We start from the raw sequence: 10,949 nt of genomic DNA, 5'->3' as shown, positions 1-10,949 counted from the left end.
ATTATTCAGCAACTAAAAGAAATAAGTTAGAGCAGTGGTCAGCAAACTGTAGCCCACAATCCAAATTGGGCCAAAACTGTGGTATTTTTATTTGTTTGTTTGTTTTAGACATTTTTGCTATAGGAGCTTGCTGGAGAGACAGAGAGACAGAAAGTGAGAAATCACCCCCTGGGGGAATGGCCACAATGCAATCCCTTCTCCATTTTCTTCTTGGGATTTTGGGCACACATGCACACGCACCCAGCATGAGTTTCAAGCCACCAGGTCCAGGACTCACACCACAGTCAGCCACAGCCACATGCGAGTCTGGTACCTTAATCACCATGCCACCTGCTGGACCCCACAGTGTGAGTGAGAGAGTGTGTGTGTGTTTAAGAGTTATTTATTTATTTAATTCAATTTGTGATTGCTATTTATTTTTAATTTGACCAGACAGAGACAGAGACAGAGACAGAGAGAGAAAGGGAAAGTAAGAAAGCAAGCCACCAGGTTCAGGACTTGAACCACAGTTGGCCATGTGGGAATCCAGCACCTTTAACCACTATGCCACCTGCTGGCCCCTTCAGAGTATGGTTATATAAATAAAGTTCTATTTGAACATAGGCATATTTCTTAGTTTACATATTATCTACTGCTACATTAACTACAGAGCTGAGTAGAGTTGAGTAGCTTCAAGAGAGACAGTATGACCCACAAAACCTAAAATACTTACTACCTAGCCTTCTGCAGAAAATGTTTTGCCAACTCCTGAATTATATATTACTATACATTAAACAGGCTGCATGAAAATGCAAACTACAGAGTGACAATTTAGATTAGAAACATAAAAAACAATATAGTGCTCATGAATTTGCATTTATGCATATATAAGTATAAAAAAAGATAGAAAGATAAATAATTTATAATAGTGGCAACCTAAATTGGATAGTATAAAAAATGGGACTAGAGATGGCAAAGATAATTCAAATTTATCTGTAATAATTTATCATTTCTCTTTTAAAAAATGAATTTATTTACTTCTTTTCCTTTTTTATTTTTATTTTTTAGATTTCTGCCATAAGGCACATGCACTCACCTGAGAGAGAGAGACAGAGAAGAAAAGTAAGAAATCAGCCCCTATGGAGACGGCCATGCCACAATCCCTTCTCCTCCGTTTTCCTCAGGATTGTGGGAACGCACACATATGCAACCAGTGTGTTTTTAAGAGTTGAACTTAAGAGTTGACATCTTAACCACCAAGTCATCTGCTTGCCCTTTCTTTTCCTTTCTTAAAAAGACAAAAAATAGTTACTTACAGTCCAGTCAGTGGCATGGTAGTTCAGGCAGCTAGATCCCACATGGCCAATTGCGTAGAGTCCCAGACCTGGTAGCTTCAAAAAAGGCACGTGTTAGGTGCATGCCAAAAATCCCAATAGGAGAATGGAGGAGAAGGGATTGTGGCATAGCCATCCCCACTGGGGGGATGTTTTCTGTCCCCACCTCCATCCACATGGGTACATGTACCCTTGGCAAATTGAAAAAAATAAATAAATAAGGAAAAATAAGGCTTTGAAGCACTTAAGAAAAAAGTTAAAACTAGGGACCAACAGTTAGCAGAATGGCTTTGTCACTGGACTCCGATGTGGTCAACCGCGGTTCGAGTCCCAGGCCTGGTGGCTTGAACTCGCATGTGCATACATGCCCAAGATCCTGAAAGGAGAATGGAGGAGAAGGGATTGTGGCATGGCCATCCCTCCTGGGGGGTGATTTCTCACTTTCTGTCTCTCTGTCTTTCTGGCGAGCGCACGTGCCCTATAGCAAAAACCTCTCCCAAAAAAAAGAAAAAAAAATGTTAAAACTATCAATTCTGGCTAGTCCCTACAAAGTTCTCTGAATTTTTCTTAATTTTAAAAAACAACTATAACCAATTTTACATTTAAAAAAAATTTGTTTTTCTGCTCTCTGGAAAAATGGGAACATCTCACACCTGACTTGAGCCTCAGATGGCAGGAATGGGAGCTAAACAACAGAGCTCCTCTGATGGCCTGGGTCACCCACCCTCCCAGACTCCTCTACCTCCTGTTTCCCAGCATGCTCTACTCATTTATACTTCCTGCCTGGCCCTGTGGACATCTCTGCCTATGACCAAATCCATGTATATATGATCTGATTAAGAAGGCCTGCCATGCTAGTCCATCCTTTTCAATGCTATTTCTAAGACTCTGCAATGACACAGTGAAAGCTCATCATAAATGAGAAAGCAGTTTACAAAGCTGAATGACTGCATGCAATAATAATTATATAAAGGTAAGACACATATCAAAACATCAATAGTGGTCCACTTTGGGGGATGGGACTATAGGTGATTTCCTCTGCTCTTTCAACACTTCTGTATTTTCCACATTACCTTTAATAAGCATGTGGACTTTAAGTGGGGAAAAATAAAGGTCTGGCAAACCCCTAGGAAGGGCCCTGTGAGGAGGAGTGATCTTCGGGCACACAGAGCACATGCTAATGTGTCTCTAATCAATGCATTCCAACACAGCATCCTGTACGAGTAGGCCAGGCAACCACCTGCCGACCCTCTGGCCTAGAGTTCATGGACTCACCATATCTGAAATGCAGCCTGAGCTACAGAATACATGAGTCATCAAAAAAGGACAACAACACGTGAGCAAGAAGATAAAAGCGACTCCCTATGAAGCAGTGTAAAACAATTCCCTGTGTAGGCTTCTCTCAAGGGGATCAGCTGTTTTGACTGTATCCACCACATCACCATCAACCTACTCTCTCATAACCATTTCTAATTGCTTTTGAAGGATCAGGACTCCTTGTTTGCAATCCCTGAACCATGCCAAGAGAGCGAATCCAAGTCTAGGTCTTTGGTTGATGAGCAGTTATCACAATGGGAGTTACCCACTTTATGAAACAAGATTGTCCGTCTCCAGTTGAAAAGGATTTTTTAAAAGGACATGGAGGAAACAGTTCTGTATTTGCTTATATGTGCATAAGATATATCTGGAGGGATGTGCAAGAGTCAGATAACAAAAATGGGGACCAGCAGGTGGCCTGGTGGTTAAGGCGCTAGACATTCTTACATGGCCACTCGCGATTCAAGTCCTGGACCTGGTAGCTTGCTTCTTCACTTTCTCTCTCTCTCTCTGTCTCTCTCTGTCTCTCTCTGATCAAATTAAAATAAATGAATGAATAAATAAAATTAAATAAATCATTCTTTTTTTTTAATTTTTAATGGTTGCCATGGGGTCAGCAAGTGGCGTGGTGGATAAAAGCGCTGGATTCCCACATAGCCAACGTGGTTAGAGTCCTGGATCTGGCAGCTTGCTTTCTCACTTTCCATTTCTTTCCTTCCCTGTCTGGTCAAGTTAAAAAAAAATAATAATAACAAATGGAATTAAAACAATTAAATAATTCCCTTTTTTTAAAGAATTATTTATTTATTCACTCATTTATTTTAATTTGACCAGAGAGAGAGACAGAGAGAGAGGGAAAGTGAGACAGCAAGCCACCAGGTCCAGGACTGGAACCGTGGTCAGCCATGTGGGAGTGTCCAGTGCCTTAACCACCACACAACCTGCTGGTCCCACAATTAAATAATTCTTAAAAAAAAAAAAAAATTGCAAGATAGCAACATTGGTTTTCCACAGGAACTGAGCAACTTTTCATTACATATTCTTTTATCTCTCTTCCGTTTTGAATCATGTGATTATATTTTCTAATCAACAAATAAAATAAAAGGAAAAAAAAGAGATGGAAAGTTTTCTTGAAATTAAGTAAACTAATACCCAGTTCTTAAAATTTAATTTTCCCATTTTATCTATCCATTTTTCCTTAAGGTAATAAAAATGTTTTCACTGATGAATGAGATGCCGTAGAAGTAAAACTACTTGTCCCAAATTTATGGTGAAACTTCATAAAAGAGCTTCTATGAGAGCCCTGGCAATAAAAATTTTTTAAGAAAGATTTTTGCTATAGGAAACATGGGCTCATCAGAGAGAGGGAGACAGAGACAGAAAATAAGAAATCATCCCCTAGGAGGGATGGTCACACCACAAATCTTTCTCCTCCATTCTCCTCTTGGGATTTTAAGCACACACGCACATGCGCCGGCCGGCCGTGAGTTTTAAGCCACTGGGTCTGGGTCTTGAATTGCAGTTGACTACATGGGAGTCCAGCAACATTACCATTAAGCCATCTGCTGGTCCCAGAATTTTAAACTTTCTAATATCAATGTAGCAAATCAGGAAGTCTTTGCTCTAAAAGCATTCAGATCAAAGATGTCAAAATAACAGACTAATAAAATACACTGTTGATAAATATAAGGGTATCTTTTGTGTAAGGTTGTGAGATCTAAAGATTCAAAATGACCCTAACAGTACACAAACGAGTCACAGCATCTCAAAATTGGCACAACTTATTTGAGGCCAGTTGAGCAATCAATAATGAACTCTAAATGTAAATACTCCTTGGAAACAGCAATTCCGTTTTTTGGACTTACTTTAAGAACATAATTGAATAACTCAATACATAAGCAAAGAAGTCTGTACAAGTTTATGTTTATCACAGCACCATCTCTGATGACTTAAATAAATACTCACCAGTAAGGGACTGGTTAAGTTATAACACATCTATACAATGGAGAAGTATGAAGTATGAAGTCATTAAGAATGGCAATTAGGGACCAGCAGTTAGCGTAATGGCTTTGTCACTGGACTCCCACATAGTCAACCGCCGGTCGAGTCCCGGACCCGGTGGCTTAATCTCACGCCCGGTACGTGTGCATGTGTGCCCAAGATCCCGAGAGGAGAATGGAGGAGAAGGGATTACGGCGTGGCCATTCCCTCTGGGGGGTGATTTCTCGCTTTCTGTCTCTCTGTCTGTCTGGCGAGCGCACACGCCCTATAGCAAAAACCTCTCCAAAAAAGGAAAAAAAAAAAGAATGGCAAATAAATCTCCAAGTGTTTAGATGTAGGAAGGAAGATGTTCATGAGTGACTGGTGAGTGAAAAAAGCTGGCTACCAGAGCCAGTAGGTGGTGGTGTGGCTAAGGGGCTGGACTCCCACAGGGTCAAACATGGTTCAAGTCCTGGATCCAGTGGTTTGAAACTCAGGCCAGGTACATGTGTGTAACCAAAATACCAAGAGGAAAATGGAGGAGAAGGGACTGTGGCATGGTCATTCTCCCTGGGCTGTGATTTCTGTGTCTCTGTCTCTCTCTGGTGAACATACATACCCTATAGCAAAAACTAAAAAAAAAATTTTTTTAAATAAAAAATAAGAGAGTAGTAAATAAGAATTACTATGATGCAATTTATGTGAGTACATGCATGTGAGCAGAGAGAAATCTGGGGGACACAGTATGAAGTCACTGTTAAAAACATGAGCTTTAGTGCACAACAGCTCTATATTTGAATTTCCTTTTCTATGACAGAGAGTATGTTTCATAGGGGGATTAATTTGTTCAAACTGTATACATATATGTATATTGATAAATGTTCCGATTAAAACAATTCAAGTTGTGTAAGAGTATGCCAGTGGGTCTTCAAAAATCTCATGAAAAATGAAATTAAAAAATACACACACACACACACACACACACATATATATATATTTTTAATTCAAGTGGAAGTATATTCCATAGCATTCTAAATCTTTATACTGAGTTGTCAGAAAAGTCATGATGCAGGCTGGCAAAGGGCATGGTGTTTAGGACGCTGGACTCCCACATGGCCGACATACTTCGAGTCCCGGACCTGGAGGCTTACTTTCTCACTTTCCCATCCCCCTCTCTATCTCTCTCTGGTCAGCTTAAAATAATAATAATAAATAAATAAAGTTGAACAGATAATTTTTTTAAAAGTCACGACACATTTTTGCATAGAAAAACAGAAAATACGTCATGACTTTTCTAATCCAACAGACCTTAGAGAATCCTCTATTTTATTTTTAGAAGTTTTTACCTTAGGGTGTGTGCATTCACCAGAGAGAAAGACAGAGTGAAAAGGAAAGTAAGAAATCACCCCGAAGAGGGGAATGACCATGCTGCAATCCTTTCTTGTCCATCTTCTGTTCTCCTAGGATCTTGGGCACACACATACGCAGCCAGCGTAAATTTCAAGCTACTAGGTCTGGGACTCAAACTGCAGTTGGCCATGTGGGAGCCCGGTAACATAACTGCTACGCCATCTGCTGGCCCCATTCCCCTTTCTCTTTTAAATACCTGCCTAAATGCCATGGTATGGTCATCCTGTAATGTATTTGATCGGTCCCTTACTCAGAATGTTTCTGGGTATTTGCTCCTGCAAACAATGCTGCAGGGACTATCTTATAATGTGAACACCTTTGGTACAGGTTTGAGTAATTGGTAGGATCCACTCCTAGAGGTGAAAATGCTTGGGGGAGGGGGCGGCAGGTGGCATGGTGGTTAAAGGTGCTGGGTTCCTACATGGCCAACTGTGGTTTGAGTCCCAGACCTGGAAGCTTGCTTTCGCCCTTTCCCTTTCTCTCTCTCTCTCTCACATCAAAATAAAGAGAAAGAAAGAAAGATCATGAAATTAAATAAATAATTCTTAAAAAGAAAAATAAAAAAAAGAAAATGTCATTCAGGTTCCTTTCTGATGGAAGACATCATCTTGCCCCTCCCCTGGTCTGTACCACTGATCCTCCCACCAACTGTACCCACTCCATGCAACCCTGACACCCAGAGCATGCTCTGAGTGACCACCAAGGTAGGAGGCTGCACAAACCTTCCGGCCAGGGACTTCTCATTCCATGTACTAATGCAGGAAAGAAATGAAGGTGTTTCCCTGCTAAAAATTCACACCCTGACTTCTAAGATTTAACCACATGTAACATGTGGCCGTGGTTTGGGGCTTTTTTTTTTTAGATCTTGATTCAAACAAAAAAATTTGAGAGATTTTTGCTATAGGGCGCATGCACTTGCCAGAAAGACAGAAAGCCAGAGAGAGACAGGAAGCGAGAAATCACCACCCCCCCCACCCCGTAGGGGGGATAGCCATGCCATAATCCCTTCTCCTCCATTCTCCTCTTGGGATCTTGGGCACACATGCACACACGCCTGGCATAAGTTTAAGCCACTTGGTCCAGGACTCAAACCATGGTCAACTACACAGGAGTCCAGCGACATAGCCATTACGCCAACTGCTGGTCCCCCAAACAAAATTTTTGTTAAAAAATGTACAGGAAAACCAAGGAAATTTGAATATTGGATATGAAATGATGTTAAGGAAGTATTATTACTTTTTAGGTGTGAAAATGGTTTGACTTTTAAGGGAAGGTGCTTATCTTTCAGAGACAAAACTATTTTCAAATAAAGTAATATGCTATCTGGGATCTGTTTTGAAATAACCAAGGGCAGGGTGGATGGGAGGGTACAGGTAAAACAAGACTGTCATGTCCTAGTAGCTACCGAAGCTGGGTCATGGGTTCATGATTCATCCTTTGATGTATGCCTGAGGTTTTCTGAAACTGGGCAGGGAGGAGGATGGACCCTCGGACTAATAACTGTTCATCAAATCTTTTAAAAATTATGGTTAAGGTGCTGGATTCAGACACGGTCAACCATGGTTCAAGTCCCAGACTCAGCAGCTTGAAAATCATAACAAAAAAATAGATAAATAAAAGGTTTTTTAAAATAACAATAAAATGGGACCAGCAGTTAGCGTAATGGCTATGTCGCTGGACTCCCATGTAGTCGACTGCAGTTCAAGTCCCGGACCCGGTGGCTTAAACTCACGCCGGACACATGTGTGTGCATGCCCATGATCCCGAGAGGAGAATGGAGAAGGGTTTGCAGCATGGCCATCCCCGTGGGGGGTGATTTCTTGCTTTCTGTCTCTCTGGCGAGCACACGTGCCTTATAGCAAAAACCTCTCCAAAAAAAGTTAATTAATTAATGAATTAAAATAAAAATTATGGTTAAAAAACCTCCACATAACACTTACCCTCTTTTTTTTTTTGGAGAGGTTTTTGCTATAAGGCACGTGTGCTCGCCAGAGAGACAGAAAGTGAGAAAGCACCCCCCAGGGGGGATGGCCATGCCGCAATCCCTTCTCCTCCGTTCTCCTCTTGGGATCTTGGGCACGCACGCACACGCGCGTCCTGTCAGTTTAAGCCACGGGGTTCGGAACTAGAACCACGGTCGACTACATGGGAGTCCAGTGACATAGCCATTGCACCAACTGCTGGTCCCAACATTTATCCTAACATTTTAAGTGTACAGTTCAGTAGTGTTAACTACATTTACACTGTTATAAAATAGATCTCTAGAACTTCATCTTGTAAAACCTGAAGCTTTATTCCCATTGAACAACTTTCCATGTTCCCCTCCCCTCTACCCCTGATAACCCTGTTTCCATGACTCTGACTGCTTTAGACACCCCACATATTTGGACTCCTCTGGTATTTTTGTGTCTGGCTTATTTCACTTAGCACATGTCCTTAAGGTTTGTCCCTGTTGCAGCATGTGACAGAATTTCTTCTGTAAAAGGTTGATCACAGCTCTGTGCGTCAATACCACATTTTCTCTATCCATTTACGTCGGTCGACATTTGGGTTGCTGCCACCTCTCAGCTAGGTGGGTGATGCTGCAGTGAACATGGGTGTGCTCAATGACTTTTCACTCTAATCAAGTTGCCATTGAGCTGTCTAGAGAGCCAGGACTAAACCAGTAGTGAAGAGAGGGAGGTGGTCCGCATAGAAGAAAGGAGACTCATACTTTCAACTGGATTGAAACCCAGCTCTACCATTCCCTGCTGAGATGCTACACAAGGTCCTTCTGTGAAATAGGAAATACCACTCTACCCAGCTCTGTGGGACTGTGCAAAGAGCAGATGAGGACAAGCAGAAAGTGTCTGGGCCACAGAAGGTGCCTTCTGCCCTGACCCAAATTATAGGAGAAAAAATCCCGAGACTCAGACAGAGAAAGAGCGTGGCACGCCGAGTTAATAAGTGGCAAAACCAGCAGACACCAGGCCTATCTGACTCCAAAGTCCAGGGCCTTTTTTCCATGTTAGCACGTCCTCAATGTCAATGATCCAACCATCCTGTCACAATCTTTGTCAGATCCATGCACTACCAGTACCAATTATTTAAGTTTTTCCTTTAAATCTCCTTTCTTTTAACACAAAATTATTTAAGAAACTAAAAAAAAAAAAAAAAAAAAGAGGGAACCAGCAGTTAGCGTAATGGCTATGTCGCTGGACTCCTAGGTAGTCAACCGCGGTTCGCGTCCCGGACCCGGTGGCTTAGAACTCATGCCGGGCGCGTGTGCGTGCGTGCCCAAGATCCCAAGCGGAGAATGGAGGAGAAGGGATTGCGGCGTGACCATCCCCCCTGGGGGGTGATTTCTCGTTGTCTGTCTCTGTCTGTCTCGCGAGTGCACGCACCCTATAGCGAAAAATCTCTCCAAAAAAAAAAAAATTATTTAAGAAACTATACAGCCTGCCATGAATGAAAAATCAGTACCATTTGTCATAATAGAAGACAACTATAAAAATGAATAAAAGGGCACCCATGGGGCTGGCAGGTGGGGCGTGGTGGTTAAAGGTGCTGGACTCCCACATAGCTGACTGCGGTTCGGGTCCTGGACCTGATAGCTTGCTTTCTCTCTCTCTCGCTCTCACTCTCTCTCTCTCTCTCTCTGATCAAAAAACTAGAAAACAGTAATAATAATAAACAAAGTTTAAAAAAAATTCTTAAAAAAATAAATAAATAAAAGGACCCGGCAATGTTATTAAGTTCTAGCTAGGCCCAGCCTGATGGCACACTCAGTAGTCTACTAAACTAAACTGCCAGGAGCCACGTGGTCACTGGACTCAAACCACACAGTCGGCCCTGTGAAATCCAGCTGCCTTAACCCCATGACACCAGCCAGCCCAGATATATTTTTTAAAATTCTCCTCCAAAAGTTTATCAAGGCCAGACAATGGCACGGCAGTAAAAACACAATACTCTATGAGACAATGCCCTATGGGAGGGTTCTCAATTCAAATCCAGAGCCCTCCTTGAGTACGCCAATACATACTTGCCCATAATCTGGGGATGAATAAAGGCTTTGGGTAGATCATGGGGTCAGGACCCTTAAAGGGTCTCTCTCTCACACACACACTCATGGCAGAGATAAATAAATAAATGTAATTCCCCCCCCCAAAGTCTACCAGAACTGTTGTGAGATAGTTTTTCCATGAGAAAGAGAGACAGAGACAGGTAAGGTTTGAGGTTTGAGTCCTAGACCTGGTGGCTTGCTTTCTCATTCTCTCTCATACGTGTGCCCTATAGTAAATTAAAATAATAATAATAAATTAAATTAATAATTATTTTTTTAAAAAACAAAGGTGAACACAAAGATAATCATGAAGATGTCCTCTGTAGCATTATGTATAACATTTTAAAATTTTTATTTACTTTTAAGAGAGATTTTTGCCAAAGGGTGTATGTACTCGCCAGAGAGACACAAGTAAGAAATCACCCCCCAAGGGGGGTGGCAACACTGCGATCCCTTTTCCTCCATCCTCCTCTCAGAATTCTGGGAATGCACTCTAGATTCACCTGGTGTGAGTTTTAAGCCGCCAGGTCTGGGACTCCAACTGCAGTCCACTACAGGAGTCCAGTGACGTGCCATCTCGCCATCTGCTGGTGCCTTTATAACATTTAATCATTGAAAATAGCCTACTGAACAACACTGGGGGAAACAGGTACAAATTGTATATCTGTTACATAAAATATACTTAGAAATACTTTCTTATGAACAATAAAATGTTAACAATGATTTTTTTTTAAGAGAGATTTTTGCTATAGGATGCATTCATCTGCCGAGACACAGAAAGAGAGAAATCGTCCCTCCAACAGGGGGATGGCCATGCTGCAATCCCTTCTCTTTTCTTCTCCTCTTGGGATTTTGGGCATGAAGACACAAACCCAGCCTGAATTTTT

This window comes from Tupaia chinensis, unplaced genomic scaffold, assembly GCF_000334495.1.
Source record: "Tupaia chinensis unplaced genomic scaffold, TupChi_1.0 Scaffold000418_1, whole genome shotgun sequence".
NCBI lineage: Eukaryota > Metazoa > Chordata > Mammalia > Scandentia > Tupaiidae > Tupaia > Tupaia belangeri.
Note: the sequence above shows the minus strand (reverse complement) of the source record.